Here is a 23,297-nt window from a genome sequence, read left to right on the forward strand (position 1 = left end):
CCACTTCAAACAATGTTTTTTCTAAATAAGGTGATAATATAGAGTTCAATCTTTCAATCATTCCTTTACTTATTGTCACTTAAAACAAGTTCTGAGAATTTCGTGAACGCGAAACGGAGGAAAGTTAGTAAAACTAGCAGGGAACAATGTTCCTATCCCCTCCCCCTCTTTTATAATATATATTTTGTCCTGTCTCGCGGGACTCGCGCGAGTATTTTTTTCACCATATTTATGATATCTCTCGGCATGATATCCATGATATCACGCGCAAAGCTACATTAAAAGGATGAACTTATAGACTCGCCAACTTGGTCAACTTGGCAGTTTGTCAAAAAAGAAAACAACTTTGATGGAAATTAACACTGAAAAGCGGGAAGCGCGAGACGCAAAACAATGAGTCATCGACATCAATTCGCACCGTTATGACATCCATGGATGGCACCCATATTATACAGACTGAAGCTCTGTCGTCAATATTTATGTACTCCTTTACCAATAAGAGCTTTCATAAGACCCTCTACAAAAATCTTCCGGGCCAGGGACGGCCTGGGATTATATTAGTGAAGGACAAAATGCTATATTAAAAATCATTTAATATCAGTTTAAAACCTGTCAGCCAATTTTACATGAACGTGTTCTTGACGCATTCAATTTTACATAGTCTGGTTTGACGTGTACAGAAAAGCTGAATTAACTTAGACAATCGCGAGATCCTACTACTGGCGAGAAAATAAAATACGAACTACTACGTGTAACATTCGTTTCCTTTCAACAGCGCAACAGTAACCTGCGATCAGGCGTTCTTTTTTTCGGGAGGGAGAGGTCAGGTTAGCGCAACAGCGGCGTAGATTTTACGACGCAAACTTCCGGTGTTTGCCATGCCGTGTTTACACCATTATTCACCATTTATTTGCCTAAAGCATGCTCCTTTTTCTTGCCTCTCGCAAACTTTATTTTTCGCAGAAATCAGCAAACAGTTGATCCGGAACAAACTATCGCATAATTTATGCAACAAAAACACCGTCTCGTCACGATTCGCTATACCGGCCATCCGACCGGTTTCTAATGTATTGTTTGATCACGAATAGCCTGCCCCTGGAGAGGATAAGCGCCCAGTTCTTTCTTCTTCTTTTTTTCCCGCCCTCTTACATTCTCTTCTTTCCTGCTTTTTGACGCACTGTAAGGAAATAGGTGTCATCTGACCTTGCGTTACATGCATCCGCTGATCAGACTGAAGTTGACTGACTGAGTGAATAAAAATTAGCCACAGAACAGGAAAAATTGACCAAGTGCCTAAAGAGTAATTAAAAGTGAAGTTAGCAAACGAAGGTGCAGTTCATCTAAAAAGGTACTACAGTAAACAGGTAAGTTGTTCAGACATTTTTGGCGCTGGTTGGGAGTTTCGTGGTATAGATGTATCCCTGATGCGTCATACAATTCTGTGTTTTTATGTGCCGGAAATAGCGTCTCGAAAACGTTGTGCTTTTTGATCGAATTTTAATTCAAATTTTGATGCGACTGTACTAACAAAAATAACAGATTAGAAATTTGAATTACGACTAAAATACCACAGAAAGACTAGAGGAAACGAGAACCAGCGATTGAAAAAAAACAGAACAGACGCCATATTTTTTGAGTGCTGAAGAGCGCTGAAGAGTCGTGAAACACTCGATCTGGGTTTTCAGTCTTAGCATTCCAACTTATTTAGCAACAGAGCAGAGCCTACTGACGCTCGAATGAATTTGGACAGTCCGCTTGCAATTTTCAAATTTACCATATCATCACTTGTTTCTGAAGTTGAAAAGTAATTCAGAAGAGTTTGTTGTCTTTAACACAATTACGTACGGCGCCCACAAAATCACAATTCATAATCAAGACAAAATAAAAAGTTTTTATTTTTATTTCAAAAATAATTATTACGGTAAATCGCGGCTAACACCAAACCAATACATATAAAACCAGGGCCAACGAGAATACCCTTCACGACCATCTAAGAACTGGCAATTTTTATTGCAAGACTTCAAATGTAGAGGAACAAAACGTTATTTCGCACCCGTTTTGAAAAGATTGCTTCAACATCCGGTCTCAGACACTGTATCAAACTTAACTACATATAGAAAACGTCTCCTACCATATTACAACATCGTAAATTTCGGGTCACAGTGCTCTATTGAAATTTGAAAAAAATATTTGTTCATGTGGAAGTATTTAATTAAATGGGTACAATGTCAATTTTGAACTGAAGAGATATGCCTTATTTTTTTTTTTACAGTTATTCAATCAAGGAAGCATCACGCAAGGAATAAAATGTTCCTTCTGACTGCCCTTCTTTGTGCTGCTTTGTTTAACTTCTTGCCATGCGGTAAGTGCCAATAAGCTGTATAACGTAGGTAACGTAGGTTTAAGTAACATTGACAAAATTTCTATACAGATTGCACTCCACAATACGAAACAATCGGATGTTTCAGAGATCGTGGTAACCGCGCCGTTCCAACAATAGAAGGAAAAGACTCCATCTTGGATGGCAGTAATTATAAGGCAAGAGGCAACGCTATCGAGAAATGCTTTCGAGCAGCTAAGAAACGAGGATTCCACCTTTTCGCAGTTCAAGATGGTGGATGGTGTGCAACCAGTGCTTCTGCTGCCAAGACCTTCAACAAATATGGAAAATCGTCCGCTTGCAAGTCGGATGGTAAAGGCGGACCATGGGCTAATCAAGTTTATTACATCAAAGGTAAGCGAACAGTCACATGACCCACAGCAGTTCATATGAAAACGCTTGTCATATCTAATGTTTGAACTCCCTCTTATTTCCAAGTTTTAGAGGTGAGTGAGTAAAGGCAACTAGCTTGGTTTTTCAATTAGAGGAGTTTTTCGTTAGTTTGGAGGAAGAGAGGCTTGATGTCTTAATTTTTACGCGCGGTCCTGACAGGTCTTTCACTTGGCAAAAATGAGGCGATATCATCCGTAATATATCTTTTACATGATGACGTGGTTTATTTTGCTGTCTTCCCTTTGTAATCTAGGTTATAATGATGTTGGCTGCTATAAAGATACTTCGAGTCGCGCTATCCAAACATTGGAAGGAAAGGATTCTATCTTGGATGGATCTTATTCTTCTCGAAAGAACCCCATTGCAAAGTGCGCCGTGGCTGCAATGAGAGCGGGTTACAGCATGTTTGCAGTTCAGGCTAGTGGTTGGTGTGCAGCTAGTGCTACAGCGTCACAGACGTACGACAAGTATGGAAAATCTACGGCTTGTAAGGCTGATGGTGAAGGTGGAGGGTGGGCCAATCAGGTCTATGTTATCCAAGGTAAATAAAGCGAATTGAAGCGAACTGTTCTTAATCGACGCTTCTCTACGCTCAAGTCGCTAATAGTACTGCAATTGTGCTCATGTTAAGCGTCACAAAGCATTTTATAGATCTAAGTGGTTTCTTGCAATTCGTTTAGAGATTTCAAATATTACCTTTCAATTCCTCTTGGTTTTGCTTACAATATTTCGAGCATGCGAAGTGTCATTCTGCAACAAAAGCTGTTCCTGTTTTGGATTGTTTGGTATGTCTTGCTTCCTACCGTAAGACTTGACCTTCCACGGTTGTTCGCTCTTTTGTGTTGCAGAATGTTGAAAAGGCTTTCGAATATTCATCCCTAAGAATTTGCAAAGTAAAAAAAGACTAGCTGTTAATTTCTTTAGCGTGCATCAACCTTAGCCGTGCAGAGAATGTTTAAAACGTTTATTCATAATGAACGCAGGCGAAATAACAGTGAATGCATTGAACTAACATTGCCAAACTCACCTTCACAGATTCCATTCCTCAATACGAGACGATCGGGTGTTTCCAAGATCAAGGTAACCGCGCCGTTCCGACAATAGAAGGGCAAGATTCCATCTTGGATGGCAGTTACAAGGCAAGACAGAACGCTATCGAAAAATGCTACCGAGCAGCTAAGAAACGAGGATTCCACCTTTTCGCAGTTCAAGATGGTGGATGGTGTGCAACCAGTGCTTCTGCTGCCAAGACCTTCAACAAATATGGAAAATCGTCCGCTTGCAAGTCGGATGGTAAAGGCGGACCATGGGCTAATCAAGTTTATTACATCAAAGGTAAGCGAACAGTCACATGACCCACAGCAGTTCATATGAAAACGCTTGTCATATCTAATGTTTGAACTCCCTCTTATTTCCAAGTTTTAGAGGTGAGTGAGTAAAGGCAACTAGCTTGGTTTTTCAATTAGAGGAGTTTTTCGTTAGTTTGGAGGAAGAGAGGCTTGATGTCTTCATTTTTACGCGCGGTCCTGACAGGTCTTTCACTTGGCAAAAATGAGGCGATATCATCCGTAATATATCTTTTACATGATGACGTGGTTTATTTTGCTGTCTTCCCTTTGTAATCTAGGTTATAATGATGTTGGCTGCTATAAAGATACTTCGAGTCGCGCTATCCAAACATTGGAAGGAAAGGATTCTATCTTGGATGGATCTTATTCTTCTCGAAAGAACCCCATTGCAAAGTGCGCCGTGGCTGCAATGAGAGCGGGTTACAGTATGTTTGCAGTTCAGGCTAGTGGCTGGTGTGCATCTAGTGCTACAGCGTCACAGACGTACGACAAATATGGAAAAGCTACGAATTGTAATGCTGATGGTGAAGGAGGAGGGTGGGCCAATCAGGTCTATGTTATCCAAGGTAAATAAAGCGAATTGAAGCGAACTGTTCTTAATCGACGCTTCTCTACGCTCAAGTCGCTAATAGTACTGCAATTGTGCTAATGTTAAGCGTCACAAAGCATTTTATAGATCTAAGTGGTTTCTTGCAATTCGTTTAGAGATTTCAAATATTACCTTTCAATTCCTCTTGGTTTTGCTTACAATATTTCGAGCATGCTAAGTGTCATTCTGCAACAAAAGCTGTTCCTGTTTTGGATTGTTTGGTATGTCTTGCTTCCTACCGTAAGACTTGACCTTCCACGGTTGTTCGCTCTTTTGTGTTGCATGAATGTTGAAAAGGCTTTCGAATATTCATCCCTAAGAATTTGCAAAGTAAAAAAAGACTAGCTGTTAATTTCTTTAGCGTGCATCAACCTTAGCCGTGCAGAGAATGTTTAAAACGTTTATTCATAATGAACGCAGGCGAAATAACAGTGAATGCATTGAACTAACATTGCCAAACTCACCTTCACAGATTCCATTCCTCAATACGAGACGATCGGGTGTTTCCAAGATCAAGGTAACCGCGCCGTTCCGACAATAGAAGGGCAAGATTCCATCTTGGATGGCAGTTACAAGGCAAGACAGAACGCTATCGAAAAATGCTACCGAGCAGCTAAGAAACGAGGATTCCACCTTTTCGCAGTTCAAGATGGTGGATGGTGTGCAACCAGTGCTTCTGCTGCCAAGACCTTCAACAAATATGGAAAATCGTCCGCTTGCAAGTCGGATGGTAAAGGCGGACCATGGGCTAATCAAGTTTATTACATCAAAGGTAAGAGAACAGTCACATGACCCATAGCAGTTCATATGAAAACGCTTGTCATAGCTAATGTTTGAACTTCCTCTTGTTTCCAAGTTTTAGAGGTGAGTGAGTACAGGCAACAAGCTTGGTTTTTCAATTAGAGGAGTTTTTCGTTAGTTTGGAGGAAGAGAGGCTTGATGTCTTCATTTTTACGCGCGGTCCTGACAGGTCTTTCACTTGGCAAAAATGAGGCGATATCATTCGTAATATATCTTTTACATGATGACGTGGTTTATTTTGCTGTCTTTCCTTTGTAATCTAGGTTATAATGATGTTGGCTGCTATAAAGATACTTCGAGTCGCGCTATCCAAACATTGGAAGGAAAGGATTCTATCTTGGATGGATCTTATTCTTCTCGAAAGAACCCCATTGCAAAGTGCGCCGTGGCTGCAATGAGAGCGGGTTACAGTATGTTTGCAGTTCAGGCTAGTGGCTGGTGTGCATCTAGTGCTACAGCGTCACAGACGTACGACAAGTATGGAAAATCTACGGCTTGTAAGGCTGATGGCGAAGGTGGAGGGTGGGCCAATCAGGTTTACTTTCTTGAGTGCGTTGATGTAAATCATTGATGTAAATCAGTGAATGCTGAAGTTGGTGCATTAATAAATATCACCGACAGTTTGTGTTATCTGCTTTGTTTATTTTACGTTTCGTGCGATGTGAAAGGGTGGATAAATTCCTGTTTTTGTTATTAGTTATCTTATAAAAACTAACAAACTTCAATTGATTTAGTCGGTGTTTGCGGTATGCAGAATAATCAACGTCCCGTTCTATATGTGGTCCTTCTTTGCTCAGGTTGATATCAACTATCATGTTTTTTATTGGTAATGGAAATGGGACTAGGGAAGGGTGGAGGCCAATTCGATAGGTAATCAAACGAGTGAGTAACAAAATGGAAAGGCTGCTTTGTGGGAGTCCGTTTTGATTAATCGCGACCTAGAGCTCTATTACCAATTAAGACAAAGTGGAGCCTTAAGTTTTGGCGATTTGTGACCTCTATCACAAACTTTTACACGAAAAAAATCTAATAGTAATCTGTAAACTAGCTGGACACTTATTGGACACTTTGTTATTTTACATCTTAGAACTATTTTGTACGCCAGATTTAATTTTGGGTTGAATAATGAGTTCGCATTTGTGTTAAGAAAGAGTTTTGGTCTGCATCGAAATCTAATTTTCACTTACAAGTTGTCTTTCAAAGTAACAACAGAAAATAGATTAAGATGCTTTCAGTATAAGGTCAGTAATAAACAATATACTCCCCACTAACGATACTTCATAAAATGAAAATTGAGCCAGATCCAATGTGCAAATATTGTGAGTCTACTCGAGAAACAATACAATACAATACAATACTTTATTTAAAGTGGGAAACATGCTTAGCTTAGAATAGCTAGTTTACAGATGTTCCACTAAAATAACAGATAAAAGAGAACTAAAATAGAATCTATAAGAATGTAAAAATATATAATCTAAAAACTAAAATGTTTAAATGCACTACCTAAAAATATTATTGTGTCTACTATGTTAAAAAAGCTATATATAGAAAACAATTTACATCTACTCGGCTAAAAGTTTAAAAGTTTACATTGCGTATCCTTCGGACAAATTCATTTTTACCAACAGTGGCCCTGATTTCATTTGGTAGCTCGTTCCATATATTTGTGGCAAAGTAGCGCCATGACTTTAGTCCGTACTTGGTGGTATTTACTTTTGGCAAGGCCAACATATTTTCACCCCTAAGATTGTAACTACAACTTCTGAAGACATGTGTTTTTTGAATGCCCTAGAGTAAAGCAATTTTGGCTGAAGGTTATCCTGTACGGTTCTACTTACACATTACACATCTTAAGTTGTCGAAATCCATTTTTTTGTGAAAACAAAATTAGCTACACCAGCTAGATACAAACTGCAAATCAAATCGGCTGGAACCTTCTGCACTCTGCACAACCCTTTCGCAGAAACAGTAAAACACGCAGCCTCGATTACATGTTGTCCACGTGGACCTGAACGACAGTGGCTGAAATTCTTCTAGGGAGGGGTGGTAATATCTATTGCCTTGTCAAATTTAGCCCCTTCGAAACAATGTTTTTCTAAATAAGGTGTTAAAACAGAGTACAATATTTCAATCATTCCTTTACCTATTGTCACTTAAAACAAGTTCTAAGAATTTCGTGAACGCGAAACGGAGGAAAGTTAGCGAAACTGATTTAACTAGCGAGAAACAATGTTCCCATCCCCTCCCCTCTTTTATAATATATATTTTTGTCCTGTCTCGCGGGACTCGCGCGAGTAGTTTGTCGCAATATTTACATGCATTTATGATATCTCTCGGCATGATATCCATGATATAACGCGTAACTCCTTAACTACATTTACGTGAGCTTCTAGACTCGCCAACTCGGTAAACTTGGCAGTGTGTCAAAAAAGAAAACAACTTTTTCATGGAAATCAGCGCTGGAAAGCGGGAAGCGCGAGACGCAAAAAGTCATTGACACCGATCGCTTTCCTTCCGCACCGTTATGACATCCATGGATAGCACCCATATCTAAGACTGAAGCTCTGTCGTCAATATTTATGTACTCCTTTACCAATAAGAGCTTTCATAAGACCCTCTACAAAAATCTTTCCGGGCCAGGGACGGCCTGGGATTATCTTTAGTCAGAAGCCCATCAACTGTTTTAGTGAAGGACAAAATGCTATATTAAAAATATTTAATATCTTAAAACTCTGTCAGCCAATTTTACATGAACGTGTTCTTGACGCATTCAATTTTACATAGTCTGGTTTGACGTGGACAGAAAAGCTGAATTAACTTAGACAATCGCAAGATTCTACTACTGGCGAGAAAATAAAATACGAACTACTACGTGTAGCATTCGTTTCCTTTCAACAGCGCAACAGTAACCTGCGATCAGGCGTTCTTTTTTTTTCGGGAGGAAGAGGTCAGGTTAGCGTAACAGCGGCGTAGATTTTACGACGCAAACTTCCGATGTTTGCCATGCCGTGTTCACACCATTATTCACAATTTATTTGCGTAAAGCATGCTCCTTTTTCTTGCCTCTCGCAAACTTTTTTTTTTGGCAAAAATCAGCAGACAGTTGATCCGGAACAAACTAAGGCTTAATTTATGCAACAAAACACCGTCTCATCACAATTCGTTATACCGGCCATCCGAGGTTTTTAATGTACTGTTAAATGTGGAGATTAAACGCAAACGGCTGGAATCACGAATAGCCTGCCCCTGGAGAGGATAAGCGCCCAGTTCTTTCTTTTTCCCCGCCCTCTTACATTCTTATTTCCTACTTTTTGACGCACTGTAAGGAAATAGGTGTCATCTGACCTTGCGTTACATGCATCCGCTGCTTGAGTGACAGTGAATAAAAAATTAGCAACAAAACAGGATAAATTGACCAAGTGCCTAAAGAGTACCTTATTCTCACTAAATTTCGCGAGTACTTAATTTCGCGAAAAATCAAGAGCCATATTTTGCGAGTACTTAATTTCGCGATTTTAACAGGAAAGTACAATTGCAGTGTATTAAATTTCGCGATTTTTATCTATTCTTTAATACGAAGTTTTGACCTCGAAACTGTAACAACATAACTAATATGAAAGTCATCGTAAAAACAGCAAACAAAACAATATACTCATAACAAAACATTAAGTATTCAACAGTCTAAATACCTGATAGGTTCATCTACGACTGCAAGAGCGAGATTTTGAAGAACTTGGTGGCAGAGAACAGTTCGAACAGTGCGACTGGTAGAGTTTGAGATTACAAACGGACAAAATTAAACAAACAACTCCTAAACATGATGCTCAGACATGTTGGAATAACTATGATGAAACACATCGAGTTTCATTATTTTTTTATATCATCAGTACGATACTAAATTTCGCGATTTTAAACTTCGCGTGTCCTATATTTCGCGAGTATTAAATTTCGCGATTTTTTCAAAAACGCGAAAATCGCGAAATTTAGTACTCGCGAAATTAAGTGAGAATAAGGTAATTAAAAGTAAAGTTAGCAAACGAAGGTGCAGTTCATCTACAAAGGTAAAACAGGTAAGTTGTTCAGACATTTTTGGCGCTGGTTGGGAGTTTCGTGGTATAGATGTATCTCTGATGCGTCATACAATTCTGCGTTTTTATGTGCCGGAAATAGCGTCTCGAAAACGTTGCGCTTTTTGATAGAATTTTAATTGAAATTTTGATGCGACTGTACTAACAAAAATAACAGATTAGAAATTTGAATTATGACTAAAATACCACAGAAAGACTAGAGGAAACGAGAACCAATGATTGAAAAAAAAAAAAAAAACAGAACACACGCCATATTTTTTGAGTGCTGAAGAGCGCTGAAGAGTCGTGAAACACTCGATCTGGGTTTTCAGTCTTAGCATTCCAACTTATTTAGCAAGAGAGCAGTGCCTACTGACGCTGGAATGAATTTGGAAAGTCCGCTTGCAATTTTTTAATTTCTTATATCATCACTTGTTTCTGAAGTTGAACAGTAATTCAGAAGAGTTTGTTGTCTTTAACACAATTATGTACGGCGCCCACAAAATCACAATTCATAATCAAGCAAAATAAAAAGTTTGTGTTTTTATTTCAAAAATAATTAATTATTACGGTAAATCACGGCTCACACCAAACCAATACATATAAAATCAGGGCTAACGAGAATACTCTTCACGACCATCTAAGAACTGGCAAGTTTTATTGCAAGCCTTCAAATGTAGAGGAACCAAACGTTATTTCGCACCCGTTTTGAAAAGATTCGGCTTCAACATCCGGTCTCAGACACTGTATCAAACTTAACTACATATAGAAAGCGTCTTCTACCGTATTACAACATCGTAAATTTCGGGTCACATTGCTCTACTAAAATTTGGAAAAAATATTTGTTCATGTGGAAGTATTTAATTATATGGGTACAATGTCAATTTCGAACTGAAGAGATATGCCTTTTTTTTTTTTTTTTTTTTTTACAGTTATTCGATTAAGGAAGCATCACGCAAGGAATAAAATGTTCCTTCTGACTGCCCTTCTTTGTGCTGCTTTGTTTAACTTCTTGCCATGCGGTAAGTGCCAATAAGCTTTATAAAACTGTCCTTGATGACACTTTACGCTCAACTGGCTAATAGTCCTGCAAATTGCGCCCAACTTAAATGTCGCGAACCCTACATAGATCTGATAGTCGGTGTTCGCTTTTGGTTTAAGAGATTTCAAATATTCAACTTCAGTTTTCTCCTAGATTTCTTGACACTTGTTTTGGCATCGTAAATCTCATTTGGCTGAAAAGCCGTTCCGGGTTGACTTGTTCGATATTCTTTTAAGCCTTGGAATTACCGTAAATGTTTTTTATGGCCTTTTTGTGTCCCATGTCGAAAACGTATTTTAAAAAGGATTTCAAAGAATTGGAAGAAAAGACTTGCCTGTAGTTTGCTTAGCCACCGTCAACCTTAGCCGTGCAGACAATGTTCATGCATTGAGCTAACATTGCCAAAGCTACCTTCACAGATTCCACTCCTCCATACGAGACGATCGGATGTTTCCAAGATCGCGGTAACTGAGCCGTTCCAACAATAGAAGGAAAAGACTCCATCTTGGATGGCAGTAATTACCAGGCAAGAGGCAACACTATCGAGAAATGCTACCGAGCAGCTAAGAAACGAGGATTCCACATTTTTGCAGTTCAAAATGGTGGATGGTGTGCAACCAGTGCTTCTGCTGCCAAGACCTTCAACAAATATGGAAAATCGTCCGCGTGCAAGTCGGATGGTAAAGGCGGACCATGGGCTAATCAAGTTTATTACATCAAAGGTAAGCGAACAGTCACATGACCCACAGTAGTTCATATGAAAACGCTTGTCATATCTAATGTTTGAACTTCCTCTTGTTTCCAAGTTTTAGAGGTGAGTGTAATTACTTCGGCCAATCACAAAAGACACGGACAATCCAGTGAACCAATCAAAACTCGAAGCAAATACATGTAGCCGGCACGAAGCGCGGGAAAACGTGCACGAGCGAGTCGTGATGGTTTTGGTTTTACTTCTGATTGGCTGAGAAAGTGGCGCGAGATTTTAAAGCCAATCACTGAGCGTAGTAATTCAAAACCAAAGCAAACGCAATTTACTTTCGACACTCAAGTGAAAATCGCTCTAATCTCTTCTTTGGTTCTGAGTATTTGTTGGTATATCAAGACAGTATTCTTTAGTTGGTGATTTATTTGTTATTCTCATTACCTGTCCGCCTGACAGAAGAGATTCGATGTTGATCCTATTGGGAATTTAAGAGTGGAGACAAGATAAATACGTTGAACTGTTTTTTTTTTTTTAAACAGTTTTTGATGGTTTCTTTGCAAGAGTTGATGTGTTATAGAAAACTAGGAATTGAAATGTTAATAAATTTTAATGATGATACCAAGTTTTTTTTTCGTTTGTCTCGACAGGCCAATAATTTGCCCAGTGCAAGTTGAGAGGTTTTTAAAGAAGTTATCCTGAGGGAAGATCAATAACAAATAAAATGAGCCAAGAAACCTCAGTAGCGGTGGTTTCTGCCCAGGGATTTAACTTTTTTTGTGAGGGGATATAATTAATTATAGGGCATAATAACATGGAATAAAGGAGCATTGAAAACACAAACTTGTGTTGTTTTGTACCGGGACCAACAGTAGTGCTAATTTTTAATTGCCGTCAGTATGTCGCATAGAAAACTTTTTATAAACTCAAACAACACACTTAGATTATGGGATAACCAACACTGATAATAATGCATCTGAGTATCATAAACAGTACCTCAAACAAAAGACAAGAACTCCGTTACTGAAGTAACCATGTTTATCGTTGGCAGTGGCTGGAACTTTGATTTATTGATTACATTATAATTGCATTCAAGTTACACTTTAGCAAGACCGGAAAACAGGAGCTTCGCGTTTCCAACTACAATTTCGGCGTAACATTTTCTTATCACAGTTTCGCAATCCTCAGACTATAAAGTTCCCACGAAGAGGACTCGCATATGAAAGGGGCAGGGATGCTTGTCGTCTCACATAGGGATGCAAATGTCGGATTTTTGGTTTCGTTTAGGGCTGCATGCATACGAAGAAATATACAAATATTAATTCTATTCTAGGTTTTTTGGTATCTTTTTGGGGTGAAAAAGGCTTGAGCCACGCCCAGATTGGCCTCTTTAAGGGGTTCTTTTCAAAATTTCCGACGAGCATCCCCGTCCCTTTCATATAGGAGTCCCCGAAAACCGAAAACCATTATCAGCCACCTTAATGTTTGGGAAACAGCCTTCAGGTGAAAATCCGGCCTAAAGTATTGCAAATAGGTTGCACTTTGCTAAGTGTTAAAAATTTATATTTTCTAGTCGTGTAGTTCAATCGTTTATTTGCATTGTGCAAAATTTATTTATCAATTTAGACCATTGCCATTAATTATTAATGCAATCTTGATAACATTCTAGATATTATGTTATGCACACTAAAACAGCTCATGCAAACCGTGTAACTTAAGCAAACCTCGAAAATCACAACACACGCAAAAAGGCGACCATCGGAAATAGCTTATACTGAGTACGTACAGCCAATCAAATTAACGGATTTGCAATAAACCGCGACACCAAATGGTACATACTTGCACTATTCTAAGATATTTTATAAGAAAGTAAAATTCATTTAAGATATGACGAAAATAATATTCATAATATACAGATATATATATAGCACTATGTCGCCGTTTAACGCGTTTGTAAAAATCATTACCGTCGTTTAGGGGGCAAAACTCCATTTACTACTTTGCACGTACTATAGCCCATTTCACTCTGTGAACGATTGGTCTTGAGAATTCTATGGGAAAAGTATTTCTCCTCTTACCAATGTCACATACGTATATAAAGAACCGTACGCTGGATTGAAACAAGGGATTGAAACAAACAGTTTACAAATTTTGACCCCGGAGGCCAGTTGCATATGAGTGCTGTTAGTTTCAGCTGTTAATTTCATATTTTATTCTTAAAAAAAACTTATTTCGATCACAAGAACTAAAAAATTTATGAAAAAAGGAAATGAATGCTGTTGTCTATATTGTACTTTAAATACTTCCACGCTAAAACCTTTCTGATTATGGAGATTTTGTTCAAGCTGTCAGATGCTTTACATAAATGTCCTGTCAGTCATTTTATTCATGCTCTATGACGTCACGCCGTTATGTATTCCTCTCCTTGAACGCTAATGAAAAACCTCCCCCAACAAAGGGCGTAAACAATTCTACCCTATTAATCCTTTGAAAGAACAAAACGCCGCACATCACATCCAGTTCTTAACAGACAGATAACTTGTAACGAAGCTTTGGCTGACTCAAAAGGTAAATATTGAAAAGTCATGCCTCTTATGCAGTATGTTAATTTGTAACAAGAATTTACAGCACTAACAGCTAAGTACGTAATGTGGCTTCCCTCGATTTGGTGTACGAACGTCAAGCGAGTTTTTTTTAAAACCTGATCCTGTTCGTTTCGCATATTAAACAAGCCTTCTTTGAAACTTCTTGACAGATAGGCGATCCGCAAATAATTTAAAAGAATAAGGCCCGGTTCAGACGCCGTTGTTTTCATGAGCCGAACTCAATTCGAATTTGGACCGACCCAAATTGACAAAAGTACGCCTCTTGATTCAGACGCCGTACTTTTTGGCCGTTCCGAGGCCATTTCTAATACAGTTCCGATAAAGACAAATACATTATAGTAATTTATGAATTAGGATCGGCACATGGAAAGTACGGCGTCTGAATCAAAGCCGTTCCAAAGGCGTTCCACAGGCGAAATTCTCGGCCAAGCCAAGCGGGAAGAACGGGTGAGCCGTTCCAAATTGAAATAGCAGTTCTAATTTGATTCAGACGCCGATCTTTTCATGTACTTAATTCAAGGAATTAAGTTCGGCTCATGATAAGATCGGCGTCTGAACCGGGCCTAAAGAGGTGTTAATTTGAGAATCCCCCTTTTAAGATCACCCCAAAAATACATAATCAAACGCCAAACCGGCCGTGAGTGTTGAGAAGCGGCTGTATTCGCAGGCTAACATCAAAAGAAAACGACAGCAAGTTGTATGATTATTTCAGAAGCAATTTTCTTTCTTCTTTTGCACCAAAAATATATCTTTTATGGTTTTGCAACAATATGCAAAGCAAAACCATTGTTAAAACCATGTATTATAACAAGACACGCTCAAGAGTCGACCATCGGCAAATAGTCCGCTTTTAGCACCTACAATAAATCAAATTAACGGATTTGCAATACACAACGACACCAGATGGTACATACACATTCTTTTACAAAATATATCTTTTAAGAAAGTAAAACTCATTTTATTTATAACGGGATATAATATGCAAAACTATACAGAACTTTGTGTTCCATAAAAGTGCCTGTAATAATCATTTCCGTCGTCAAGGATGCGAGAATCCATGCACCCTTTTGTCTTCCTCTTACGCTCTAGACATTTGGTCTTGCGAATTCTATGGGAAAAGAGTTCTTCTCTCACCAGTGTCGCATATTAATGTCATATCTTTATAAAGAACTGTACGCTGGACTTCCAAAGCCGAAAAAAGGATTGAAACAAACAGTTTACAAATTTGGAGCCCAGGGGCTAGTTGCAGGCGATTGCTGTTATTTTCACTGAGCTGTAAATTTCATATACGATTCTTAACAACTTCTTTCGATCAAAGGAAATGAAAAAAAGATTTAAAAGCTGGAATGGACGATTCAAATACTTTAACACTAAAACTTCCTTTCTGCTTGTGGAGATCTTAGTCAAGCTGTCAGTCATTTTGTTCATGAGATACAACAATGCTCTGCGACGTCACGCCGTTATGTGTTCCTCCCCATGCACGGGGAGGAACACGAATAATCTCTATTTTAAAAACCTGTTCCTGTTCGTTTTGCAAATTTAAACAAAGGTAGTCTGCAAAGCAGGCGCCTTACAGAGGTTTATGGAAATTACGAAGGGCGCGAGATGTCGAGAAGTCTACGCGAGCAGACGAGAAGAAGGCTTCTCCCATTTTTCCTCGCGAGGCCGTCTCGCACCTTTCCCGTTTCCCATAAGCGCCCGCGAAAACTACACAGCGAGCGCCTGCTTCGCAGGCTAAAACAAAGGCTACTTTAACTTCTTGACAGATAAGCGATCCGCAAATTATTTAGAAGAATAAAAAAGTGTTAACGTTAGAATCCCCCTTAACAATAATCACTTTTTAAGAAATGTTATTAGAGTTTTCTTCGTGAGGAAAGAATGATAACGAGGCATAGCAGACTCGACTATCACTCGTAGTAAACATCAGCGATTTCTACAATTATTTAATAAGCATTTGTTTTCTCCTCTCGCACAGTCTTACGTGATTTTGCAACTACTTGCAAAGCAAGATCATTGTTAAAACCTTGTATAAAAACAACAAACGCGAAAAAGTTAACCATTTTAACAATAGAGTGTTATTGTCGAGGAACTATCGGCTGATAGTTGCCCCGCGGAAATTTCATGTTCTTAAAACAAATATTAGCCCGAGAAGCGAAGCTTCGAGGGCAAATATGCTAGTTTTAAGAACATCAAATTTCCAAGGGGCAACTATCAGACCGAAAGTTCCGAGACAGAAACACTCTATTGTCTTTATTGTTTACCACTAAATTTTCTTCCGCGCGCACATAAAAAACAAGCATCGTGAATTATTTTTACTTTTGAGGATAAAAAAACTCAATTGAAAGCCAAAATTTAACAAACGAAACAAAACCAAACGAGAAACCCACTAAATGCAGTGAATTTGGTTGGGTTTTTTTGTCTGCAGGCAGCTTGTTTACAAAAAACAGTCACGGCGGGCACTATCGATCCGGGCATTTTTCACGGGAGGGCACTATGAGCTGATAGTGCCCTCCGGCGGACGGGCACTATCGCGTCACGTGTTCAATTTAAACCAATCAGAATTGGAGAAAATTTAGTGGTGAACTATAACGGCAAATAGTCAACTTATAGCACGAACAACCAAAGAAATTAACGGATTTGCCATACATCACGACACCAGATGATACATACATGTATTGTTCTATCTTTTGCGAAAGCAAAAATTCGTTTTCTTTTAATTTACCACGAAATATAATATGCAAAATAAAATAGATATTAAACGTGCTTGTAAAAGTCATTACCGTCGTCAAGGGTGCGAAAACACACGTGCTGTTTTGCATGTAGTCCATCTTAGGCCCCGTCCACACTGACCCGGTAAATTTGAAAACGGAGAAATTTGAAAACGCGGCGTAAAATGTTTTCCGTCCACATTAACCCGTGTAAATTTGAAAACGATACGCTTCATTAGTAAGTAAAAGTAAAAGTAAAGTCTTTATTTAACGAGGGTAGCACTAAAATAACATAAAAAATACTAACAAACCAGTGGCCCTCTAAAATTATTAACAATAAAATATAAAAATACACCATTTCACGCTCCAAGTCCAAACGCTCATTGGTGAGCGTTTTTGAAAAGCTCCGTTTTCGGTGACCGAAAACGCCGTTTCAGTGTGGACGGTTGGCTTAACCGGAGAAAAAAAAAATGCGTTTTCAAATTTACCCGGGTCAGTGTGGACGGGGCCTTTTACTCTCTAAACGATTGGTCTCCAAATATTCTGTGGGAAAGATATTTAAGTCGTTACACCAATGTCGCATATGTGTATAAAGAATCGTACATTGGCACTTTGACAGCCGGAGAAAAGGACTGGAGAAACAGTCTTCAAATTTTGACCTCCAGGGGCCAGTTGTATGTGAACGCGTTATATACAGCTGTCAATAAACCTTTTTACTGATAAAAATTGTTTTGCGATCCTCTTATGTTTTGCTTACGAAAGAGATGCCAATATACTCCGTGGTTAAGTATTTCCGTCTCGCTTTTCTGCCTGCCAACATAAATTGAAATTGACATCATTCCCGGTACTCAATTGGGTTGCGAACGTACGCACTTAAAGCTGATTTCCAGTCCGTACTGCGCAGACTCGGGGTTTGTTTACGTTTTAGTTTTGAATTCGTTGAAACGTTACACTTCGGTGACAGCATACATGAAGTTTTTTAGTCCGCCATTACAGTTCGTTTCGTTCAAGAATTTCCGATGAGCTGAAACGTCGGTTTGAAATAGCGTCAAGGTTCCTCTACACGTTATTATTTGTTCTGCAAGGATATCTGGCGTTAATAATGAAGAAAAAGGTAAGTTTGTCGCGGAATTTTTTAGTTTTGCTTGTAAACATTCCTTCGTGTTGGGTTCCGATAAACATTGCAGCCGAGATTGCGCAGTACGGACTGGAGTTCATCTTTAAACGTACTGAAGCATCGACCTTAAAACTTTTCTGGGATAAATCGGTGGTCATCTTTTATCTCTAGCCGTGTGAACAGTTTAAACAACTTAATCATCTCAACCATTTTATCAGTGTAAAGGGTAGCTTTATTAAGCCACACAAATTTGTTTGGGATTATTTTACAAACTCTAAGTCATTGCTAGATCAGTTTATATAATTTCAGAGTTTGCACTCGAGCTGGATGGGGTAAAAATGGTTACAGAGCAAGTTTGATTGAGTTTTTCTACTGTGCCGTAGATCAGCTTTTCGGAAAACTTAAAAAAATTGGTTGAGTTGTTTCGCGTCTTTACAAGTATCAATAAAAAGTGAAACGAGATTTCTTGTTCAAAGCGTGGGTTCGGGTCTTCTTAAGCAAGGTTTCATGTTCAAGACGTTGTTTAGAGGGTCTCTACAAGTATCATAAAAAGTGAAACGAGATTTCGTTTTCAAAGCGTGGTGGGTTCGAGTCTTCACGAGAAGCAATAAAAAGTCAAGCGAGGTTTGTTTGTCTGCCTATGCAGATGACACGCAGATATTTTATGCCGACAGAGAGCCCGCGAAAATCGAAGAGACCATCAACAATGACCTCGCTCGTGTAGACAAATGGTACGAGGAAAATGGTATGAAGAGAAACCCAGCAAAATACCAAGCAATCGTGATGGGAAAGACGCAGATCAAGCCTCAATTCTACTGCGAAAACACTGAAATCCCAATTACCGAAGAGTTTGATATGCTAGGAGTGACAGTAGACGATAAACTGAAATTTGACAAGCATGTAGCCAAAGTATGCAGAAAAGTCTCTCAGCAAGTTGCCGTACTCAAGCGCATGAAGAAGATACTCCCATTTGAAACAAGGAAGAACATCTATTTTGCATTTATTATTCCCCACTTTAACTACTGCTCAGAGACCTGGCACTTCTGCAGTAAAAGTGCCACTGCAAAACTGGAAAAAGTTAACGAACGTGCCCTCCGATTCGTTTTTAATGAAAAACAAACGCATTACCATGAATTGCTCAATAAGATAGGATTACCCTCATTATTAAGTCAAAGACTTGCAAAAATAGTTTGTACGGTTTTTAAAGCAATTAATAACGATCACGCTCCCAAGAGCATTAAAAAGTTATTGGATTTTAGAGACGTCAGATACGATCTGAGAGGAACCGACATCCTGAAACAGCCAAGGGTCAACACCACCACCTACGGCCTCAAATCGTGGCGTTGCCTAGCGCCAAAGCTGTGGAACTTACTTCCAGATTCGTACAGAACCAACAGATCTCTTAAGGCCTTTAAAAATAGTATAATGAAAATTGACCTTCCGGGCCTTTTAACCTAATTTTAGTAGTATCGACTTATTTATTGTTCAGAATATTGTATATATAATAATTACTTTCAATTAGATTCTATCTCATCATCCTGACTTATATAGTTTTATTTATTTATTCACTTATTATCATTATTTTTATTTATTTATTTATTTATTTATTTTTTCTTAACTAATTTAGGTGGAATACCTGTAAACTAGCTGATGTGACATTTCTGCAATGTCACACCTTATTGCTAAGTGTATTACACATTAAACGTTTATTGTATTGTATTGTATTGTAGGTTTCATGTTCAAAGCGTTGTTTCGCGTCTTTACAAGTATGAATAAAAACTGAAACGAGATTTCGTGTTCAAAGCGTGATCATAAAAATTGCTGGCTGCTATTATTTTTCGTATTTTTATCTTACAATAAAGTAAAATTCATTTATTTTAACACAGCCTTACTCAGTTCAGTCTTGCCTACCTTTTTTTACATGCTTGTGAAATAATTGCCGTTGCCAAAGAATTTCACGCACTCACTTCGTACAGCGGACTCTTCCGACCGAAGACCTTTCTCAGGAGCCTATGCAGAGGAGAGAGGAAACGTTCGTTTTTGCTGACTGTACATTCTTTTTGCTAATTTCGTCCGTGTCAAGCTGTTCTTAAACTTAATGAGAGAGAAGGGAAAAAAGTACATCTCCTTCCGTACTAATTTAAAATTAAACCTTGGTAATGTTCGAGTCTTATCAAAGCGCTCAAACACAACTTGAAAACAAATGCTTATTTCTAATGTTGAAGTTTTTCAGTTTTGCTATATGGGTAAAGATCAATTTTGAACTTAAGTGATCATTCCTTTCCAGTTTCCAGTTTCTCGCAGTTATTCCACGAAGAATGCATCGCCCAAGGAATAATATTTTCCTCCTCACTGCCTTTCTCTGCGCTGCTTTGTTCAACTTTTTGCAATGTGGTAAGTATGAATATGCTAAATAACTCGGGCTAAGGCCCGGGCCAAACGTCGAACTTCACATGAGTTGGACCTAATGCAAATGATCAAAACCAATAGATTCTGCTAATTTGCATTAGGTTCGACTCATGTGAAGTTCGACGTTTGGCCCGAGCCTAAAACAATTTAAGAGTAATTTTCAGTAAAAAATCGGTCAAAATTGAATTTTCTCATTTGTCAGTTTGAAGGGCTATGTAAGTAACTGAACGATATGGGTTTAGTTTTGGAAAATATCCAATAAATAGACAAAAATCCGTAAAAAACGATATTCTTACCGGAAGCTCATATTTCAATCGAAAATTTACACTTTTCGGCTTCTCGCTACACAGATATTTAGAATCTTTGCCATGTACTTTTGTGTGCATGGGCCTTTAATTATCCTTAGTAAAGATGTGTTATTACTTGCGGTTTATCTTAAACGAATTGAGGCGGAACTTATAAGATGAACTTTCCTTATTTGAGGACAAGTCAAAAATAAGCCTAATCCAGCGAGACAAAAAGATGACCAGGAGTGTCTCAAATATTCTAATATTTTAAATAGAAAAGCACTGTTTTGTTGGTTTGCGTTTTTATTTGTGCAAGACAATAATTAGATCGGAAAGAAGGTAGAGCAGTTTTCAATTGAGTGTCGTAAAACCAAAACCAAAGTAATTACTCTGGCCAATCACAAAGGACACAGACAATCCAGTGAACCAATCAAAACTCGAAGCAAATACATGTAGCTGGCACGAAGCGCGGGAAACGTGCGCGAGCGAGTCACGATATGTTTTGGTTTTATTTCTGATTGGCTGAGAAAGTGGCGCGAGATTTTTAAGCCAATCACTAAGCGTAGCAATGCAAAACCAAAGCAAACGCAATTAACTTTCGACACTCAAGTGAAAACCGCTCTATTACAGTTACTTGTAGTTAAGTAGTATTGAGCTGGGGAAATAAATGAACCGGTAGGTTTTCTAGTAAGCTCCCTGTACAATGAATGTTATGAATTCAGTAGAAAGCAGGTGATTAATAAGAAACAATAGGGAAACGGACTGTGGAAAATTAGTTTAGTTTTTGTTTTGACAGGAGGTAACGTTTCATTTGCTTGGGAAATGTTAACACACCTAAGTCTTGCAAAGAAGATTGAAGGGTCTTTCCATATATAGGCGCTATCGGTCTTTTAATTTCGACTCTGACGACATTATCGGGATTTGCATCAATTTTTACAGAACTTCACTCTGAAAATAATGCATTAAGCCAGAAGTTCATATGTACTTCTGATTAAGCTCACATTGACAAACTCTATTCACAGGTGCCACTCCTCAATACGAAACAATCGGATGTTTTAAAGATGACAGTAGCCGCGCTATACCAACCCTAGAAGGACAAGATTCAATCTTGGATGGAAATTACCAATCACGACAGGACGCCATCGAAAAATGCTATCAAGCAGCTAAGAAACGAGAATTCCGGGTTTTCGCAGTTCAAAATGGTGGATGGTGTGCATCCAGTGCTTCTGCTTTCAAGACCTTCGACAAATATGGAAAATCGTCTGCATGCAAGTCGGATGGTAAAGGCGGACCATGGGCTAATCAAGTTTATTACATCAATGGTAAAGGAACGATCTTACAACAAATACTAGAGTTAAAAAACAAGTCATGTTTTAGGTCCGCTATTAGCATTCCAAAGATAATTACAGGTGGAATTCACAGGCGTAACCAATTAAGTGAACAGGTAATGGAGAATATAGAAACCAAGCTTGCGCAATCTTGGCATCTCTCTGTCTTGACAAGCAAAAAGGGACATCATTCATGATATATATAGAGCGGTTTTCACTTGAGTGTCGAAAGTTAATTGCGTTTGCTTTGGTTTTGCATTGCTACGCTTGGTGATTGGCTTAAAAATTTCGCGCCACTTTCTCAGCCAATCAGAACTAAAACCAAAACCAATCGTGACTCGCTCGCGCACGTTTTCCCGCGCTTTGTATCAGCTACATGTATTTGCTTCGAGTTTTGATTGGTTCACTGGATTGTCAGTGTCCTTTGTGATTGGCCAGAGTAATTACTTTGGTTTTGGTTTTACGACACTCAATTGAAAACTGCTCTATATATTTCATATGATTGCGCCACTAACTTTGCTGTGTTTTGCGTAACCAATTTGGTAGATAGGTATTGGAGAAGCTAAGATATAAATCAATCTTGCGAAATCTTAATTGGCATCTCCCTGACTTGACAACAAGAGAATATGAAGTTCTTGACAAGTAATAAAGGAGATCAGTCATGATGAATCTTTCATATGATTGCGCCACTAACTTTGCTGTGTTTTGCTTGTTGTGTAGATTATGTTTCTCTTGGATGCTATAAGGACCTTACTTCAGATCGCGCAATTCCGCCATTGGAAGGAAAGGATTCTATCTTGGATGGATCTTATTCTTCTCGAGAGAACCCCATTGCAAAGTGCGCCGTGGCTGCAATGAGAGCGGGCTATGATGTGTTTGCTGTTCAGCATGGTGGTTGGTGTGCTTCAAGTGCTACAGCTTATTTTACGTCCATCAAGCATTCCGCATCTACGGATTGTAAGGCTGATGGTGAAGGTGGACCGTGGGCCAATGAAGTTTATTTTCTTTCTCACTTAAAGTTGTGAATTTGATTGATGTAAATCAGTTATGCTGAACATCTTGAAGTAATAAATACTTTGAACAGTTCCTGAAATTTCCTGTTTTATTCCATTTTTGCGATTTCATAGGGTGCAGTTTTCAACGTATCGTATATAACGTTTTAATGCCCATAGGGTGTGGATCACCAACGAATATCAAGCACTGATTAACGGTACCTTGAAATTTGAATATATTTCATTGCAGCCACAAGGCCCTTTTTCAACAGAGTAAGTTCGTACGCAAGAGTCTTGAGGCTTGTTATATTTGGATGTTATTGGTAGGCCATGAAAGACTTCTCTTGATCGAGAAATCAATTACTTTCTTTTTATAGGTGCGCCATTTTTGTCTCCTGTGTAATTGTAACTGCGTGAGAAATTTCTGCTTATTCTTGTCTTTCGGTCGCCAACGTAAAAAAAAATTGTAGAAGTGAACAAATCCAATTTTGGCTAAAATTGACAAAACCTATGAATAGGTGTGTTTCGG

General features: G+C 38.6%; 1 pseudogene across 1 annotated transcript; it reads left to right on the forward strand.

Moving 5' to 3' along the window:
* Window positions 1-1,212: 1,212 nt before the first annotated feature.
* On the forward strand, window positions 1,213-22,866 carry LOC144648646 (uncharacterized; annotated as a pseudogene). Its single transcript, XR_013569718.1, has 13 exons — window positions 1,213-1,364; window positions 2,273-2,362; window positions 2,432-2,734; window positions 3,027-3,314; window positions 3,809-4,108; window positions 4,401-4,688; window positions 5,184-5,483; window positions 5,776-6,063; window positions 11,041-11,360; window positions 14,313-14,374; window positions 20,040-20,146; window positions 21,471-21,770; window positions 22,497-22,866. The product of XR_013569718.1 is annotated as an uncharacterized LOC144648646 (transcript).
* Window positions 22,867-23,297: the final 431 nt, after the last annotated feature.

This window comes from Oculina patagonica, chromosome 4, assembly GCF_052425735.1.
Source record: "Oculina patagonica isolate OP01 chromosome 4, crgOcupat, whole genome shotgun sequence".
NCBI lineage: Eukaryota > Metazoa > Cnidaria > Anthozoa > Scleractinia > Oculinidae > Oculina > Oculina patagonica.